This window comes from Leopardus geoffroyi, chromosome C1 (assembly GCF_018350155.1).
Source record: "Leopardus geoffroyi isolate Oge1 chromosome C1, O.geoffroyi_Oge1_pat1.0, whole genome shotgun sequence".
Taxonomy (NCBI): Eukaryota; Metazoa; Chordata; class Mammalia; order Carnivora; family Felidae; genus Leopardus; species Leopardus geoffroyi.
In genome coordinates this window covers 99,635,557-99,653,012 of record NC_059328.1, presented here as the reverse complement: position 1 = coordinate 99,653,012, position 17,456 = coordinate 99,635,557, and the positions used below count along the sequence as shown (strand labels likewise).

At 49.2% G+C, this 17,456-nt stretch overlaps 1 long non-coding RNA gene across 3 annotated transcripts in view; it reads left to right on the top strand.

The window, feature by feature from the left end:
* The window catches only part of LOC123598525, a 32,148-nt gene that overhangs the window by 5,652 nt on the left and 9,040 nt on the right, over positions 1 to 17,456 (top strand). The window contains exon 3 of one of the 3 annotated variants that reach the window (XR_006712668.1): positions 11,719 to 13,125. The exons of the other annotated variants lie outside the window; for them this stretch is intronic. This is a non-coding gene — a long non-coding RNA (uncharacterized LOC123598525). Of the gene's footprint in view, positions 1 to 11,718; positions 13,126 to 17,456 lie in introns of those variants that run through there. 3 annotated transcript variants of the gene reach the window in all.

The following is a 17,456-nucleotide window of genomic DNA, read 5'->3' as shown; positions in this document are numbered from 1 at the left end:
AGTGGGCGAGGGGACCCCACAAGTCTAGGCCCCTGGGAAGCTGCACTGGGCCTAAGGGTGGGCTGAGTGGATTGCATTCTTTTAGGGCAAGACAGGCTCAGCAGAGGGGTGCACATGGCTGCTGCCATTAATGGTCATCTCCCCGAAGCTGTTTCTGGAAGGCCTCCCATTGCAGAGGGGGGCTGATAGAAGTGACACAGTCCCAGCTGCTGACGCGCCGTCATCTGAACACAGGGTCATTTTTTTTTTTTTTTTTTTTTTATGAAGGTCTAGGGGCTTAGTGAACTCCCTGACACTGTTGGCCAAATTTCTCTTTGTGCACGTTTTTTCTCCGGAGAAAGCTCATCTCTTTCCTCCAATCTGCAAGGGTCCGTGACCCCCATAACATAAGCAGAACCTTCTGCTAATAGCTGCTTCCGGGAGACCTCACCTTAGGGACTGACTTATCCAGCTTCTCCCTAATGTGGCCCAGAGGGCAGGAGAGGACCCCTCAGTGTGCTTTGACCTGTTGGGTTGATCCAACACAGCCCCCATTTTCTGTCCTTTTCTTCTGTTTCTTCCCACTTCCTTTCCTGCTTTGTGTCCCCTCTTCCCATCCCACTTTTCCTCTTCCCCCCTCCTCTGCTGGCTCTTGTGTCATTTTCTTGTTTGCCTCTCCTGTGGTATTGATTTGACATATTAATCATTACAATGACAGATGAAAATTCCACTGTGCTTCATTAACCCAGAGGAAAATACCATGTCAGTGGGTGAGTGCTGTGGGGCGCGCTCACACGTTCCTCCGGGGGTCCAGGATAGTGGAAATTTCTCAGTTTCCATTTGTACCAAAACAGGAGGCCATTGTGGGAGGCCACGGTGAGCCCGGTGGGGGCTGGGCTGGGGGAGGGTGAGAATGTGGGTGGGCTGGCTCCGATCGTGATCACATTAGTCACCCATCACGGACCCTGACAGACCTTGGGCTATTCAAGGACTCCAGCTGTAGAGGCTGAATTGTAAAACCCTGTGAGGGTTGCCAAGACCAGAGCAGTGTGACTTTAATAAGGTTAAAGTTGGGCATTTTTACAGCTTTTATTCTGATAAGGTTCTTACTCACACGAGGGGGAACTAGAGAGGGTCTGTCCACACCTAGCCGGTCAAGGCTGGGGATGTGGTCAGGCACGGCCTCTTGTCCAGGCCCCTGAGGGTGTCTTTGGTTGTGCTGGGTCCAGGGTTCCAGGCACGAGTTCTACCCTGCTCCCCAGAAACCCGTTCGCCCACGTCTAGACTCTGGGACTGATAGGCGAAGTGAATCCAGGCATCGATTTCCAGGAAGAGTCCTTGAAACCAGCTGAGTTTATTAGAGAGAAGTGAATGCCCTGACATGGTAGTTACATTCCCAGCGTACTGCTGAATTCCAATGCCTTTGTTAATATCCTCTGGCCTAGGATACTCTACTGTCCATCTGGATCTGTCCATCCCTCAAATGGCCTTTCCTACCTTCGTCCTCCCGTCCTGACCCGGGGAGGGATTTATCACTCCCAGGGCACTTAGACCATCCTTCTACAGCAGCGCCGACCCCCGGGTAATGAGTTCTTTGTGAATGTGATCTCCCCCCATCAGACCGGGAGCCCTCCATGTAGGGTCCTCCTGGGTCTGTGCTCCTTGAGTGGTCGGTAGGTACACTGTCATCACCCACAAATATTAAAGGAAGGAGGGATGATTTAGCAGGAGGCCCATCCCCTCTCCTGGGAAGACGGCTGAAATCCCACGTCTTCCGTTCAGCGATCATCTGCACTCACGAAGAATGGTAAAAAGTATAATTTCTAAACAGGTCACTAGTTTCTTGGAGTCCACACATCCACAGCGTCTGCCTGGGTCGTATGCCCATTCGTGTTAAGTTTCGAATGCATCAGATGGCCTTGTCTGTGTCCGTTATGTTGTGACGTGGAATCATTTACAAAGATCTTCCCTCAAATGGGACAAGTCAAGTGAACGACACTGATTACGTCCCCATCCTGTGTCAGAGCTGGCACTAGGCCCCGCAGAAATGCAGAGTCGAGAAGTCCCTGTTGCACGGAGCAAGGTCGAGTTGTCAAAGAAATGTGGTGAGTGCACACGAAGTCCTTGTTTGTGTGCCAGCCATGAACCGCCGTGTGGGGACGCAAAGATACAGGCACAGCCTGGTCCCGTGAGCAGCTAAGCCATCCGTGGCTGGATGGGCTCTCAAAATGCACCTGAATATTTTCTGGGTGACCGACCCCCAGACTGCAAGTCTGTGGGAGCGGAAGAGAGGAACACCGCGCAGGGAAGGGAAGACACCAATGGGAAGGAGGACCTAACGCCTTCCTGAGGCTTGTAGTCCGATGGGCCCCAAATGCCACCTTGTTTTGAGAGTAGAGCTGGAGTTTTCCCTCTGGGTCCGAGATGGATGGGAGCTCTTGGGGCCTCTGTGGAGCTGATCCTCCAGCTAGGCCCTGGGAACCCCCTTTCAGGGCTGCTTGGATGAGGGGTGCCCAAGCCTGGGGCTCCCGGGGCTACTCTGGCCCAGAGTGGGCCCTGCTTCTGGCATAGTCTTGCATCAGGATCAGGCCGAAGCTAGGCTTAGCTGCACAGCAGGAAGGAGGACTGGGGGGTGGCGGCTCCCAGGGAGGCCATGTCAGGCATGGGGAGGAATCACCCACAGGCTCGGTCCTTCAGGCCACAGCACGTGAGCTGGTGATACGGTGGCCAAGGAGCAGTGGAGCTGGGGGCACAAGGTGGCATCTGGGAGCTGCCCTCCCATGGTGCTCTCAGGATGTCGTCGGGCAGCCGATTGACTCCTGGGCCTGCCCAGGAGCCTGGATGAAGGGGCAATTACGGAGGGTCTGAGGAGGTACGGCCCCCCACACGGAGAAGAATTGGGCTGGTGGACAAATGTGTTCCCTTGATCCTCAGCCCTTGCCACCGGGGGAAAGACGTGTCCTTGGAAATGCCAGTCCTGGCCTCCCGCGTCTCCCTCAGCTGGCCCAAAGGAGCAATTCCCCTTTGCCCCTGGCCACCCCTTGCTTGTGAATGAGGAGTGTGACTCACACCAGCCGGGAAGGCAGCGCAGTTAGGTGAGGCTAATTCAAATGCCGGGCAGACACAAATAACACGCTTTCCTATGAATAGGCTCCCCAGCTGTTCTGCGGGAGGCCGGCCGGTTCTTATCCAAAGTACATTTGTTCTTATTTATGAGCCGCATCAGGCACCACTGGCCGCCTACCTTTGGCCCCTCAAGGCCAGCTTCGTGTTCTTTGTTCCCTAAAGTCTCACCCAAGTGAAATATTAACCGCTGGTGGGACAGGAGGGCCCGGGAGCCACCGAAGGCAGGGCTGGTGAAGGATACCTAGAGGGGGTGTTGTTCACTGACCTGGAATTTTCCATTCCTCTGAGGCTCGCATGACCAGGGCAGTGTTTTCTTTAAGCCACACAACGATGGGTGTCAGGGTGCCATGTGCTAAAATAACTGGACGGTGGGTGACCACAGCTGTTTACAGCACCATGGGCCTTGGTGATACTAATCTTAGCGATTACAGGGGTGGCGGAATTATTAGGCCTGAAAGCCAGGAGAGCCGGGGCTTGGCCACGGCTCAGCTTCTACAACGTCCCGGGGACCCATGGGAAGCCACTAGCTGTCTCGGGGCTTCTGTTTCCTCAGCTGTACAGGAGGGGCTGGGTGAGAACACAAAGGTTCTTCCCGGCTGGGACATTTTCCCCTCTAGTTGCTGACACCCATAAACTCCATTTATAGGGAGTTGTACTAACTGTCCCTCTTTATCACCCAAGAGGAGTCATTAGGGCCCGCCCTCTGCTACCTTTGCTTTTCTTCCTTCCCTTCTCTCCACCTGCCTCACTGCGTATTAGCCACATTCCCTTTATCTCACCTCCTTTATCTTGATCTTAGAGCTGAGGACATCCCTCTCAAAGCCGGAAGGCAAGTTAATCACATGACTGTTGAGTCGAGTGGACCCTCATTTACCATCTCCTACCGCCGCGGCTTCCTAACTATGTGATCTCGGCCAAATTATTTGCTTTCTCTGCTTATCAACTTCCTCATCTATCAAAAAGGAATCATACCAGGGTTTTCATAAGAATTACACAATGTGCCTCATACACGAAGGCTTCATAAAGATGAGCCATTATACAATTATAATCTGAAAGTTACACACACAGAAAACTCATTCCTCTTCCCGAAGAACTTTTCCTTTAGTCTCTGTTTCTGTTCGCAGGGATAATGGACTTTGGGTTTGATGTCACCTTGACTTTTCTCCTCACTTGTTCTGTGCGCTATCTCTGAAAGCCTTCCTTTCAGCTGCCCTGGGGTATGACATTTTTGGAGAGAAGGCCTGAAGGTCCAGGGCAAAGCAAGGGCTCAGCCCTTGGCTGAGATGGGGGCTACTATCTTTGGGAATTGCAAGAAGGTTTACTCATTCCCATACTTTTCTTGGCAGGGGGCAGGAGGGGGGAGGGGATTAGTTTGAATCATGGTTGATTGGCCAAGATTCCCTGAAAGTGGATGTGGACCTCATTGGTTGAGCTCAAATGGACCAAACTACACTTTCTTGATTTTGCTCTTGACCTCTTACTGTCCAGAATCTGCCCTGGTACAGGTTCACGTTCCCTGGACACTGCAGGTTGTCATGGGAATCTTTCATGGTGACATTAGCCTGAAAAGTGCAGGGGAGGTGGGGACTTCCCCATAGCCCACGTTATGCTTTGGGAAAAATTCTATAATTGCTTCTTCTGGAGGATACAGAAGATGTGGGCACAGAGCCTAGTGGAATGCGAGCTGAGTTTTAGTTTTTACTTGGGCCAAGAGCCTTTGTGCAGGACCCAAACTACCCAACTTAAGTGGCAACCCTGGCGGTCACCCAGCAGATTCCAATTTCCGTGAAGGCATGGTTCACAGCTCTCTCATCAGGGAAGCCTCGGTGCCCAGCAAAAGGCCTGGCACAGTGTAGATACTCACTAGGTGTTGTGGAGCGTTGAATGAATTAATGAGTGACAGGTGACGTCTACTTAGGGATGCCTGGTGTAATTGGTGCCCAAGAGCTTTGATGGCAACAGAGGGGGATAGTTAAGAGGATGTGCTTTGGAGTCAGACAAAACTGTGTGGATTTTGCCGCCCACCCCCCCCCCCCCCCCCCGCCTTAATTGACGCATGATCTTGACTTCCCTGGATCTCGCCTTCTCCATCTTTAAAGCAGGGGCATATGAGCACCTGCCCCGTTCGTGTTGTGGTGTGGATTATCTGGCATGACTTCTGTAAAGCGCCTGTATCAGCATTTGACAACAGGTTGTGTTGTAACGGATGACCCCTGGAGAGCACTGAGGGTGGGCATTCCCCGCCTCCCTAATCCGAGTTGCTTTAGCGTTGCCATACCGTGGAATCTTTCCAGTCATTCTCACTGGGGATCTCAGATATGGATTGAGGTGGCTTGTGGTCACAATGATTGGTTCGGTCCTGGCACCCACCCCCACACGCTTACCGAGGCCTCAGAACCCATCAGGCACTCAAGCATTTCGTACTTCAGTTTCCCAGAAAAGGCACGACTTCTATTGGTTAGATTACAAATATCTTCAACAATTTACTGCTTCCCATTACTGTACCCCCAGTGGCTCTTTTCTTGGTCTTGGAGATCTGCCATCATCACTGAGCTGATCTCATGCTATCAGCAAAGGCAAGGAAAACAATGGCCTCTCTGCAGGACTTTGCCCTCCCACAAGCTCCCAGGACCACAAAGCCTGCATGCTGGGGTGGAAAACTAATGTCCCTGGCTTCTGAGGATGTTCCGCTGAGAAATATAATACACACACATACTCACTGGTGTTGTGTCTGTGTTTTGAAAGCGCACAGCAGTCTGTCACAGAGACCGTATTGGTACATTTCATCCTTCAGCAGCCTTGCAAGCGGGAATTTGTAAATGGCTCTGCAGAGGGGCTGGAAAAAAGTTGCCGGATAAATTTACGCTAGAGGGAAAAAGTGGGAGAGTTTTCGATCGGCGGCTGCATATGTGTCTGCAGGGACCTAAAGTATCCTTGACCTTTTTAAATCTAAAAGTTTGCTATTTGACAACATCAGTTGGCCCATGCTAATTGATCAAACCATCCAGTGATTTCCTGGAGGAGGGTGTGGGGGGTTGGAGGTTGTCGAGGGGAGAGTTCATGGAAGAACATGGGATTGAGGGTCAAACACTTAGGTTTAAATCTCTGTTCTGTCCCTGATTGGTTATGGGACTGATGGATGTCACTTCATCTGTGAGTGCCTCTGTTTGTCATATGAGAGCAGCACAGGGATGTGTGGAAATCATCAGAGGTTTTGGATTGGAGCGTGTGCCCAGCACGTGGTGGGTGGGAAGCCACGAGAAATGGAACAATACAGCCCATATTCTTATTCTACAACCAACCACTTAATGGGGTCCGGGGGACACTGTGAGGGAAGGAAACAGACGAGAGATCTGTAGACGATTTGGAGCCTTTTTCCATGGGGCGGGGCGGGGGGGGGCAGGGAGCTGTCTTGATGATTCAACAAATGAGCCTGTGTTTTCCTGCCCAGACGACAGATGCATAGCAGACAGGTACTTAAAAACGTCTTCTATTAAAAATAAGCCAGTTGTGAGAGGAAGGGAGGGGAGAGGTAGACAGAGCAGAGTGCCGAGAACACACAACTTGAGTGTGGATGTAGAGGTGAGACAGTGTGAAGGGGAGAGAGCGAGCTGGCAGAGAAGAACAGTAATGCCCAGACCTGCTGGAGGGGAGAGAGGAGGACCTGTAGAGGCAGGAGCACAGGGGGAGTGGGGGAGGGGAGGGGAGCAGGGGGGCGCCTCGAGGATTGGCAGTTTAAGCTCTGGCAGAGGGAGTCTGCGTATCGCCTGCCACAGGGATACTGGAGGACAGACCCCAGGACGCCTCTGGCAAGGAGGGTAGACACAACATTTAAGGAAAAGGGGCAAAAAAAAAAAAAAAGCCTCAGTAATTAAAATGAATGCTATCCTAATGCCTCGACGCGTCACGATCCCTCTCAGTCTATAGCTTACGTCAGGGATCGTTCATGAGGTCTTACATCCTGCGGCTTTGCACAAATGTACAATGACACGTATCCACCCTTGCAGTATCACACAGACTAGCTTCACTGCCCTAAAAACCCCTCTGTGTTCCACCACTGATCTTTTTATTGTCTCTATGGCATCGCCTCTTCCAGAATGTCGTATAATTGGCATCACATAGTATGCAGCCTCTTCAGATCGGCTTCTTTCACGCAGTAATGTGCATCTCAGTTTCCTCCGTGGCCTCTCATGGCTTGACAGCCCCTTCCCTTTTTAGTGCTGCGTGACATTCCACTGTCTGGATGAGCCACGGTTCCTGCTAGGTTTTACCCCTGCCGCCGAGCAGCTTTGAATGGAAACTTTCTGACGCATTCCACGTTTCTGATAGACTGTACCCCTAGTAGCTCCAAAATAAATTGGTCTTTTTTTTTTTTTAATCTTTATTTATTTTTGAGAGACGGAACATGAGCGGAAGAGGGCAGAGAGAGAGGGAGACACAGAATCCGAAGCAGGCTCCAGGCTCCGAGCTGTCAGCACAGAGCCCGATGCGGGGCTCGAACTCACAGACCATGAGATCATGACCTGAGCCGAAGTCGGCCACTTAACTGACTGAGCCACCCAGGCGCCCCAAAATAAATTGGTCTTTAGCGGGGTGGGGTGATGCCGTTCGTGATTCCAGGTGATTCCCTGATAGTTCCCTTACTAGAGAGTAAACATACACAGCATGCAAGGACAGTTCGCACCCCTCAGGAATAGGCGTGCTTGGGTAAGAGGTGCGTCATAAATGCCTGGGCAGGCACGGTTGTATACATTAGAATGTGGACTTGTGCCTAATTGTCTGCAAATGGTTTCCTCTGTGTATGTTCAGCTCCCTACTCCTTTCTCAACTAGATCCAGAAGGTTAGAAGTCTTCATTCATTTGTGCATTCAGCAAACATCTATTGAGTTCCTCCTATGTGGCAGGCATTTGCTTGTTCAGGGACACAGGGGTAACTGACCCAGTGCTCGCAGCCTGAAGCGGAGACCTGTGAAGGACGATGGGCACGAGCGGAGAGGATGTGCACAGGATGCTGCCGTGCACAGAGGTGCGCTCTCTAACATGGCCCGGTTTGGTGAGGGTTGGAGACCTGTGGACGCTAGAACGTAGCTAACGGGGGAGGGGAGGAAAATGTTTCAGGCGGAGTGGAGTATTCGTATAAAACAGTGACTCCCTGGTGCCCTCCGTGAGGGCCAGGCCCTCAGCACGCTCCCTGCGGGCCACCCCGAATCGATCTACAATCCACCTAAGAGCAATGGGCCCGCTACGCGCATACAGCTTCCTGGCAAGGGCCATTTGGTCTTGGCTGACTGGATGCCCCTTGTGCGTACACGCGGGACCCCCTGCCCATCCCCCTTATTGCATTCATGCTCCCTGAGGTGTGTGTTTCCCCTGCCACACCATTGACTTCATGAAGCAGGGCTGGGTCTGTCTTGTCCACTGTGGTAGCTCCCGTAACCAGTCATGGGTGTGGTTCACTGTAAGTGCTCAACAAAATATTTATACTATGAATGAATGAATGAGACATGGCGGTAAAGAACGGGATGTTCAAAGACTCGCAAGTCCCTTAGCACCTGGAATCTCTTATATTGCTTTTATACTCTTTTAGTATTATCTAATGTGTAGACTTTGAATATGGCTAGTGTCCAATAAAGACTTTAATTAATTTATTTATTTAAATGCCTTTTTTTAATGTGTATTTATTTTTGAGAGAGAACGTGAGCAGGGGAAGGACAGAGAGAGAGAGAGAGACAGAATCTGAAGCAGGCACCAGGCTCTGAGCTGTCAGCACAGAGTCTGATGTGGGGCTCGAACCCACAAATTGTGAGATCGTGATCTGAACTGAAGTTGGGCGCTTAGCCAACTGAGCCACTTAGTCGCCCCTGATAAATACTTTTAATGAATTACGATCCATTGACTGACAGTAGCCTGGGAAAATTACACCCATGGCCTAGGCCTTATCCTGGCCCCCTTGCCTCCTTCTCCGATAATGGCGTCTATATAGCAAATCATTCACTGTGGGCTGAGCCCTTGAGGCGAATAATGTATTCTTTACAACATGAGAAACTGCCACTGCCTTTTATTTTAACTTTCAAAATAAAACTTAGAGGAATGATGAACTATTCTACAATTGTGGGCAATATCAACACAGTGAGTAAACAGTAAGTTAAAAATACCCTCCTTGAATATGTCCTGTTCCTTCCAAACAGCAGTGTTGAATGGTGGATGACTTAATGAAGGAAACATATTATTTATTAATCAGCAACATTCAAAGACTATAGATTTGATAATATAACAGTATGGAAAAGTGTGATCTTAAGGTAGAGGGAGTGAAAGAATCCTTCGTGTTAAGCTCTGGGTCTTGTCTTTCCTTTTTATAAATCCCTAGACAAGTGACTTATTCTCTCTGAGCATTTCCTCATCTGGAAAATGAAAACAGTAATGCCTGGCCTACTTACCACACCAAGCTGTGGTGAAGATGAGATGAAATCATGGGAGTTTGGATGTTTTGTGAAACACAATGTGCCGTACAAATGCAAAGAAATATTATTATTAACGGGAGTAATATACTTACGAAAACAGAGATAGGAAACAGTAACCCTACAGGATACAAAAGTGCTAGATTTCTAGGAATGGGCAGGTGGCAGTGAAATCTACCCTCCACAACCCTCACCCCTTGACCTAGAACCCTAAGAACAGTGAAAAGGAAGAGCCTTCTAGAAGTTAAACTGGCCAAATCTCTCTGATGGATACGCTTGGCCATCTGCACTCATAAACCAAAACAATGTGAGTATTTGACTGATGGGTTTGGGAACACTCAAACTCTCATCAAGATGGTCTTGAGGGGCGCCTGGGTGGCTCAGTTGGTTAAGCGTCTGACTTCGGCTCGGGTCACCATCTCATGGTTTGTGAGTTCGAGCCTCGCGTCGGGCTCTGTGCTGACGGCTTGGACCCTGGAGCCTGTTTCAGATTCTGTGTCTCCCTCTCTCTCTCTGCCCCTCCCAGGTTCATGAGATGTCTCTCTCTGTCTCAAAAATAAGTAAACATTAAAAAAATAAAAAATAAAAGATGGTCTTGACGTAACCTCAGGAAGATAGGCCCGAGTGTGATTGCAAATTGGGAAGGAAGAACTTACTGGTTTATTATTCACTTTGTCATACCAACGGTGGTCTATAGGGGATTCCCAACACAATCACCTGGGGATCGTGCATGTGTGGGTGTGGTTGCTAGAATGTGCATTCTGGGGTCCATACCCCAGGAACTGTGAAACAGAATCACTGGCGATGAGGTCAGAGAACGTGTACTTTTAATACATACCCCCTGGTTCCAGAACAACTACTTTTTAAAGGCTGTTTGATAACAATCCACTCAGGGGCATCTCTTCGTCTTAAGGCAAAAGCAACTCTGGAAAGATTTCACAAGAGAAAAATAAATGACTTAAGGAGAAAACGACTTGTTTATAAAGGAAAATTAAATATGTATAGGATGGACTGTATGAAGTCATGACTACGGCTTATAAATATTTGAAAAGTACAAATCCAAGTGGTGGAATCTAGATGTTTTATTTCAGGACCAGACGGCATAAGCAAGAATAATGGAATGATATACGTAAAGAGAACCTGGGCCAGACATCAAGGAAAACATCCTGACAGTATTAAAAAAAAAAAAAAAAAAGTTATAGAATCATTTCACATGGTTAAGTCAATCAGAACATCAGCCCATTCAGTGGAAAAAAACAGTTGGGCGGCATTTGAAAAAAACAACCAATTGAGTGGTTAAACCTTCTCCCTCTCTCTTTAAAAGCTGTTGTTTTGCCGTCCGAAGCTTTGTTATCCTAAGTCACAGGAATCAAGATGATTCTTAATAAGTGAACATGTGGCTCCTGAAAAATGTTTAGGACAGGAACTGCCCACTGGTTCTGGCTGAGGTCTAGGATAAAGGGAAGCAGAAAGTTGACAGAAAAACGAGCATTGGGATTTTGCCTTGGATCCCATCCTGGAAATGGGGTGAGCATCAAAGATACTGACATGTATTGAGAACTGACTATGTGCCAGGCCCTGTGGGTGTCCGTTTATGGAAGAGGAATTCAAGCTTAAAAGTACAAATTACCACCTGGGTGGCTCGGTCAGTTGAGCATATGACTCTTGATTTGGGCTCAGGTCATGTTCCCAGGGTTGTGGGATCAAGCCCCGCATCGGACTCCATGCTGAGTGTGGAGCCCGCTTACGATTCTCTCTCTCTCCCTCCTGCCCCTCTCCCCTGCTCGCATGTTCTCTCGCTCCCTCTCTCTCTACCCCTCCCCTGCTCACTTTCTCTGCTCTCCCTCAAAATAAAGAAATAAACTTAAATACGTACGTACATGCATAATAAAATAGGTTATAAAAAAAAGTATAAATTGCTAGGAAATGAAAAGCCTGGGGTTTGAACTCTCATCTGTCTGACCCAAAATAGATGCTTTTCCCCAAACAGGTCTTGGGTTCAAAGCAGTGTATTCCTCACTGGTATTTCTTTCCACACCTAAAGATTGCCGAGGTGAGCTAACAAGTAACGACACATACAGATGATCAAACTGTCTCCAAGAGACCTTGATACTGGGAAGTTCTGTGAGAAATGACCCCATTCGGTTCATTTCAGGTCCCGCCGGTGTCCACGAAAACTCAGTGTTTCGGAGTGCTGGTAAAATCAGAGTGAATGGAACACCAAGTCGAGGGGGATGCCATTTGGGCGATGTTGTAGGCCAAGAGGAGGTCTCGGAGCCAGGAACAATAATGCTGGAAATGAGTCCTCCTGTTTACCGCCCCTCCTCTCTTTCTTCCTCCTCCTCCTCTTCTTCCTCCGGCCTCATCCCCATCACCCCCACCCCTACTGCCGTCAGCAGCAGCACCGCCATCATGAATTTATGAAGAAAACTGGGATATGTGTAATAAGTCTTCATCAACATTACTGGCCACCACTTCCAACGTAAAGACCCGAAGCAGTGTTCTTCACTGGAATGTTCTCCCTCTCATCCCACACGAAGTAGACCGATTATGCTGACAGAAAACCAGAACGAGAGCCATCATTCCTTCCTCCAGGCTCCGCAAAAGGACAGCCGTCTACTCAACCACCTACCAAACTGCTGCTAAGGCTTCAGAATGTCTTGAAAACGAAACCAGATAAAAGAGCAGATCGGAAGGGAGCTCGGCTGTCTTCACACACGCTTGTGTGAAGACACAGAAGCACTGGGGTAAAAGAAAGGAGAGCCTGGTCAGGCCAGACAGCACAGGGCCGATTTGTGTCTCCCTCCGCATCTGGACCCGGGGACATGGTCCGAGCGGGCGCCTCAGGATCTGCCTCACACATAAACACATGACGAATACAGAGCTGCCATGAAGGCTTTAGCTCCGCCGGGAGATCTCAGACTTGAGAACCTGCTGATACAAACAAGCGGAGAGGCTTGGTCTCAAGTCAGAGGCTTGTTTTTGGAAGCGGAGAGCTGACGGACAGCCATGGCTCTCCACAGTGCCCTAATTGCGCCCTTGCCGGGAGGCCTAGCGAGCCCTCTTGGGGCCCCTGGGGCTTGGAGCCAGCCCTGCTTAGGTAAGAGCACTGCAAATGAGCCCCCTTGGGCCTGCAGACGCGTAAACAGCTTTCCACAGACATTCAGACACAAAGTCTGCGTTCACACGAGCAGTTCAGACCTGTGAGTGCAGGAGAGGGGCTGGGCCTGAGGAGTGAGCCCTGGGCAGGGGTCCCAGGCCGCCTCCTGATTTCTCAGCCAGCCTGCAGACAGGCTAGGAAGGACAGGAGACCAGAACCAGCTCCCATAGGACTTGGGGAAGGGATGTATAATCGACATATGGGCTGGGATTGCCCCAGTAAAGACAGGTTTTGCTGACACAGTAGAAGGAGAGGAAAGGGAAAGAGACTGGAGAGAAAGAAAAGAGGGAAGCATGAAGCTCCGTAAAGAGCTGAGTGAATCATCGGGTCATTTTTTTTTTTTTTTTTTTTTAATGTTTACTATTTTTGAGAGAGAGAGAGAAAAAGAGAGCGAATGAGCAAGTGGGGGAGGGGCAGAGAGAGAGAGTGACGGAGAATCCAAAGCAGGATCTGTGCTGTCAGCAGAGAGTCCAGTGTGGGGCTCGAACTCACGAACCAGGAGATCGTGACCAGAGCCCAAGTCGGACGCTCAACCGACTGAACCTCCCAGGCGCCCCACTCAAGTAGTTTTCAAGGTACTTACTGTTGTGAGGGGCACGGGAAGAAGGTTCTTCTTTGTCTACCCGATCCAGAATTACACTACAAATTTAAGTGGAATTAGCAAGCAATCCCCAAATACTGGGGCATCTTGACTAATAACAAAATAAAAGTTGAAGGGAAAGTCTGACTGGGAAAGCATGCACTGAAAACACTTGACCGTCACTGGGGCCATGTCTCTACATTTTACACAACTAACCACATTAGTGGAGGGAGAACTATCTTAAGTATGGCTGATGAGAATGTCCCCCTCCTGTGGACTGTGTTGGCTTTGTGCCTTGACTTCCCATTCTGGGCATGGCTGCCATGACACTTGCTCCTATGTCTTGCCCCAAGTCTCCCTGATGCCTTCACTTCTGCAGCATCATGGTTGCCCTCAAAAGGAGGGATTCTTCCTTCCGGGTGGGACCCCTAGCAGGATCCCTGTGTTGCTAAAAGCAATACTGACTTCTAAGCGTGCTCTCCAACAGATCTCTTTTTCCAGCATGGCCGCCTTCCAGCCCATCCTTGTGTCTTCTGGTCTTACCAGTTAAGCCTGTAGGGGGAAAGGAGCATCAGACCTTCCTGGTTCCATTAAAGAACAGAGAGGGGGTGGGGGTAAGGATGGAATGGAACATGAGAGAAACACGTAACGAATCCATAGTTATCATCCAGCATCCTGCCAGCTGCCCCAAGGAATTTTGCATTTTCTCATTCTAAAATTTTACCGTCATCTGTCACTTAATACAAAACAGGCATAGCAGTTAAAGTGAGTTTGAAAATTCAAAACCCATTCTTCTACGGAGTTCACGAGAACACAGCCATGTTCCCGTAGGCAAAGGAACACCCCCCGCCCCACAATAATCGGAGACAAAAACTCTTCAGGCGAGGAGGTTACTTTGGTGGCGAACAGGGTAATCTGTTACTCTAGCAAGATCATACCTTCCCGGGATCCAGCGAGGCAGATAGGACGATACAGTGAAAAGAGCACAGCATTTGGGGTTAAGCAAGTTTGGACCCCAGGTCTTCTTCCCACAGGACATGTAACATTCGGTAAACTAGTTAAATTCCCCGAACTTCAGTTTCCGTAGCCAGAGAAAGATGGGGATGATACCTATTGCGGGGTTATCCTAAGGCTTATATAAAATGATGTATGGCACTTGGGTATAACAGGTACTCATAAATGGTGCCGCTTCTGACCTGACAGCTGTCTTCCCTTTACAGATAAGAACTGGCCCATATTGAGAGCCTACTTTGTGCTGCTGACTGGCCACAGGCTCTGGCCACATCAGTGACAGCTACTGTGTACCGAGGACATAAAATGTGGCGGTTAGGTGCCTTACGACTTCACTGGTGATCCTTCCCATAATGGCTTTGCACGGGAATGTATCGTTACCCTCATTCTACAGATGAAGTAAACAGAGGCCCAAGTGTTCATAGAACATCCTTCTAACATTTGAGCCGCTCTTTGGCTGGTCCCCCAGCCACTTTCCAGATCATGAGGATTACTTGAGGATTACTTGCTTATCTTGGATTTAGGGTTGCCAGATTTAGCAAATGAAAATAGCGGATGCCTCATTAAATGGGAATTTCAGATAAACAACAAATAAAATTTTAGCGTAGGTATGTCCCGGGCGACCTTTGGGATATACTTACACTAAAAAGAGATTCAGGCATTCCCATGAGTTGCACGTACAGCGTTCTCCTTGCTCTAGTAAGAATGACCACATTTAGACACACTGGGCTGTGTTTTTCCACATCCTGACAAATAGTGTCTACCCTACGATCTGTGCTCCTGGCACATTCTCTAACTCAGAGGCGTCAAGCACCCGCCAGGGTGGCTCTGTAATGACCGTCAATCAGCAAATGCCAAATATCATACGGCTTCACTCATATGTGGATTCAAGAAACAAAACAGATGAACATAGGAGAAGGGAAGAAAAAATAAAAATAAGATAAAAACAGAGAGGGAGGCAAACCACAAGAGACTCTTAAATACAGGGAACAAACTGAGGGTTGCTGGAAGGGACTTGGGTGGGGGGGTGGGGTAAATGGGTGGTGGGCATTAAGGAGGACACTTGTTGGGATCAGCCCTTGGTGTTACACGTAAGTGATGAATCACTAAATTCTACTCCTGGAAAAAAAAAAATGACCATATGTGCATTTTCACTAAAAAAAAATGAGCCCCTCTGCATTTATTTCTGCTGAGACCTGTAAATATTTTATTTGCTGCCGCTGCTCCGTTAAAACCCCCAATTTCACCATGCTTGCACTGGCAAATGTTTGAAGTGTTCAATTTTAAAACACCTCCAGCTCACTTTTAATTAGATATTTAACTTACTTGGCCGCTAGCCAATGATTCCAGGATATTTGTTTCTGGCTTGATGAGAACAGCAAAGGGACCGTTTGTGCACAAAATAGCTCCCTGGTTGTCTTTGTTTTCAGTGATGACTTTGCTCTCCAATGCCAAGGGCGTTCGCTGCCCAGCAGGTTCCATCTCAGCCTCCAGTGGAAGCTGTTCTGATGCTCCCCTTCTATTTTGATGATGCCCCTAGAAACACCAAAGATGGGACAGCAGAGGACACAGCAGGCCGGGGAGTTGAGGAAATTGAGACCGAGTGTTGAAGGACTATACTTGAAAACTTGAAGATGTTGGAGCCAGTCCCTGGGTTGCCCTGGGGAAGCGGCAGGCCAGGGAGAAGGGTCAGGCTGCCCTTTGCCTATGCCCGGGGAGAAGGTGTGGAGAATTTTAGCCCAGGTTGGCCCATTATGGGGCCCTCACGGTCCCAGATGCTCCCGTTTACTTTCTTTTCTGCAGGAAAACAAGAGAAAGGGATTCCTGCATCCATACTCCCACCAAACTCAGTTACGTGGGGCGGACCCTTTCCACCCATGAAGCTTACATCCCCCGATCTTGGTAAATTCTCAAACCTGCAAAGACATTCCTAGAATATTACTGTGCTCTTTACACTTTCTCCCACTTCAGGGCTACCTTTCAGCTTTTCTAGACAGGTCTTTGTAGAGATCGACTAACCACTTATTTGTAGGTCTTGTTCGGAGCCTGGACTTGTTCAAGGCCTGGATCTGAGTCACTGCCACCTTGGTGTCCTCCATAATTTGATTACGGCTCCGATTTGGAGGAATGAATGTTTTTTTTTTTTTTAATGTTTCTTTATTTTGAGAAAAGGAGAGAGAGTGCACACACACAAGCAGGGGAGGGGCAGAGAGAGAGGGAGAGAGAGAATCCCAAGCAGGTTCCCCAAAGTCAGTGCAGGGCCCTACGCGGGGCTCGAACCCAGGAACCACGAGCTCGTGACCTGAGCTGAAATCAAGAGTCGACCTCCTAACCCACTGAGCCACCCAGGTGCTCTAGAACGAATGATTTTTTTTTTTTTTTTTAAATCTCTTTGCTTCCATCATTGGCACCAGCTGTCGGCACTCGTGTGGCGTTCCTTTTTCATAGAGACACGTGAGTTTTTGTCATTTCTGAGAGGTTCTATGGGAACAGCAGCAAATAGAGGGTAAGAGACCTGTGATGTGATGCAGGTCCCTAGCAGCTGGCTCGGCTCACTCACTAACCAAGGGACCGGTGCTCGTCGACGAACTTCTGAGTAGTTCCCGTGACTCAGCTTTGTGCCTCAACACAATTAGAAATTACGACCCGTTAGAGATGTCCAGACAAACAGCTCGTATGAAGTCCAGGAAAGCCAATTCCAAGTGCCCGGAATTGCCTTGTGTAGTTCTGTATCCCTGACTTGGCTAGAACTGGCCATTTACCAAATGACTGCTTTATCACAGTCCCATGCTGTATGGTGAAAAGGCAGGTGAGGCTATGGTTGGTAATAATTCTAACCCCAGCACCATTGCCAAGCACCTATCCTGTGCCAAGCACTGTCCATTAGACTCTGCCTAGCGGTTAGGGCGAAACTCCTGGGATTCGAACCCTGCCTCTGCAGCCCGCCAGCTGGATGACCTTGAGAAAGTTACTCAATGTCTCTGTGACTCCATGTCCTCGGTGCTTAAAACAGAGCCTGGCACGCAGTGGGTGCCGCGTGTCCGGGACTAAGCGCTCACAACTAGTTCAGGTATCCATCCGGGTGGGGGCTTTGGGTGGGTTGCCTCTAGAGAAAAGGCAGAGGCACCTGACAAGACGTCTC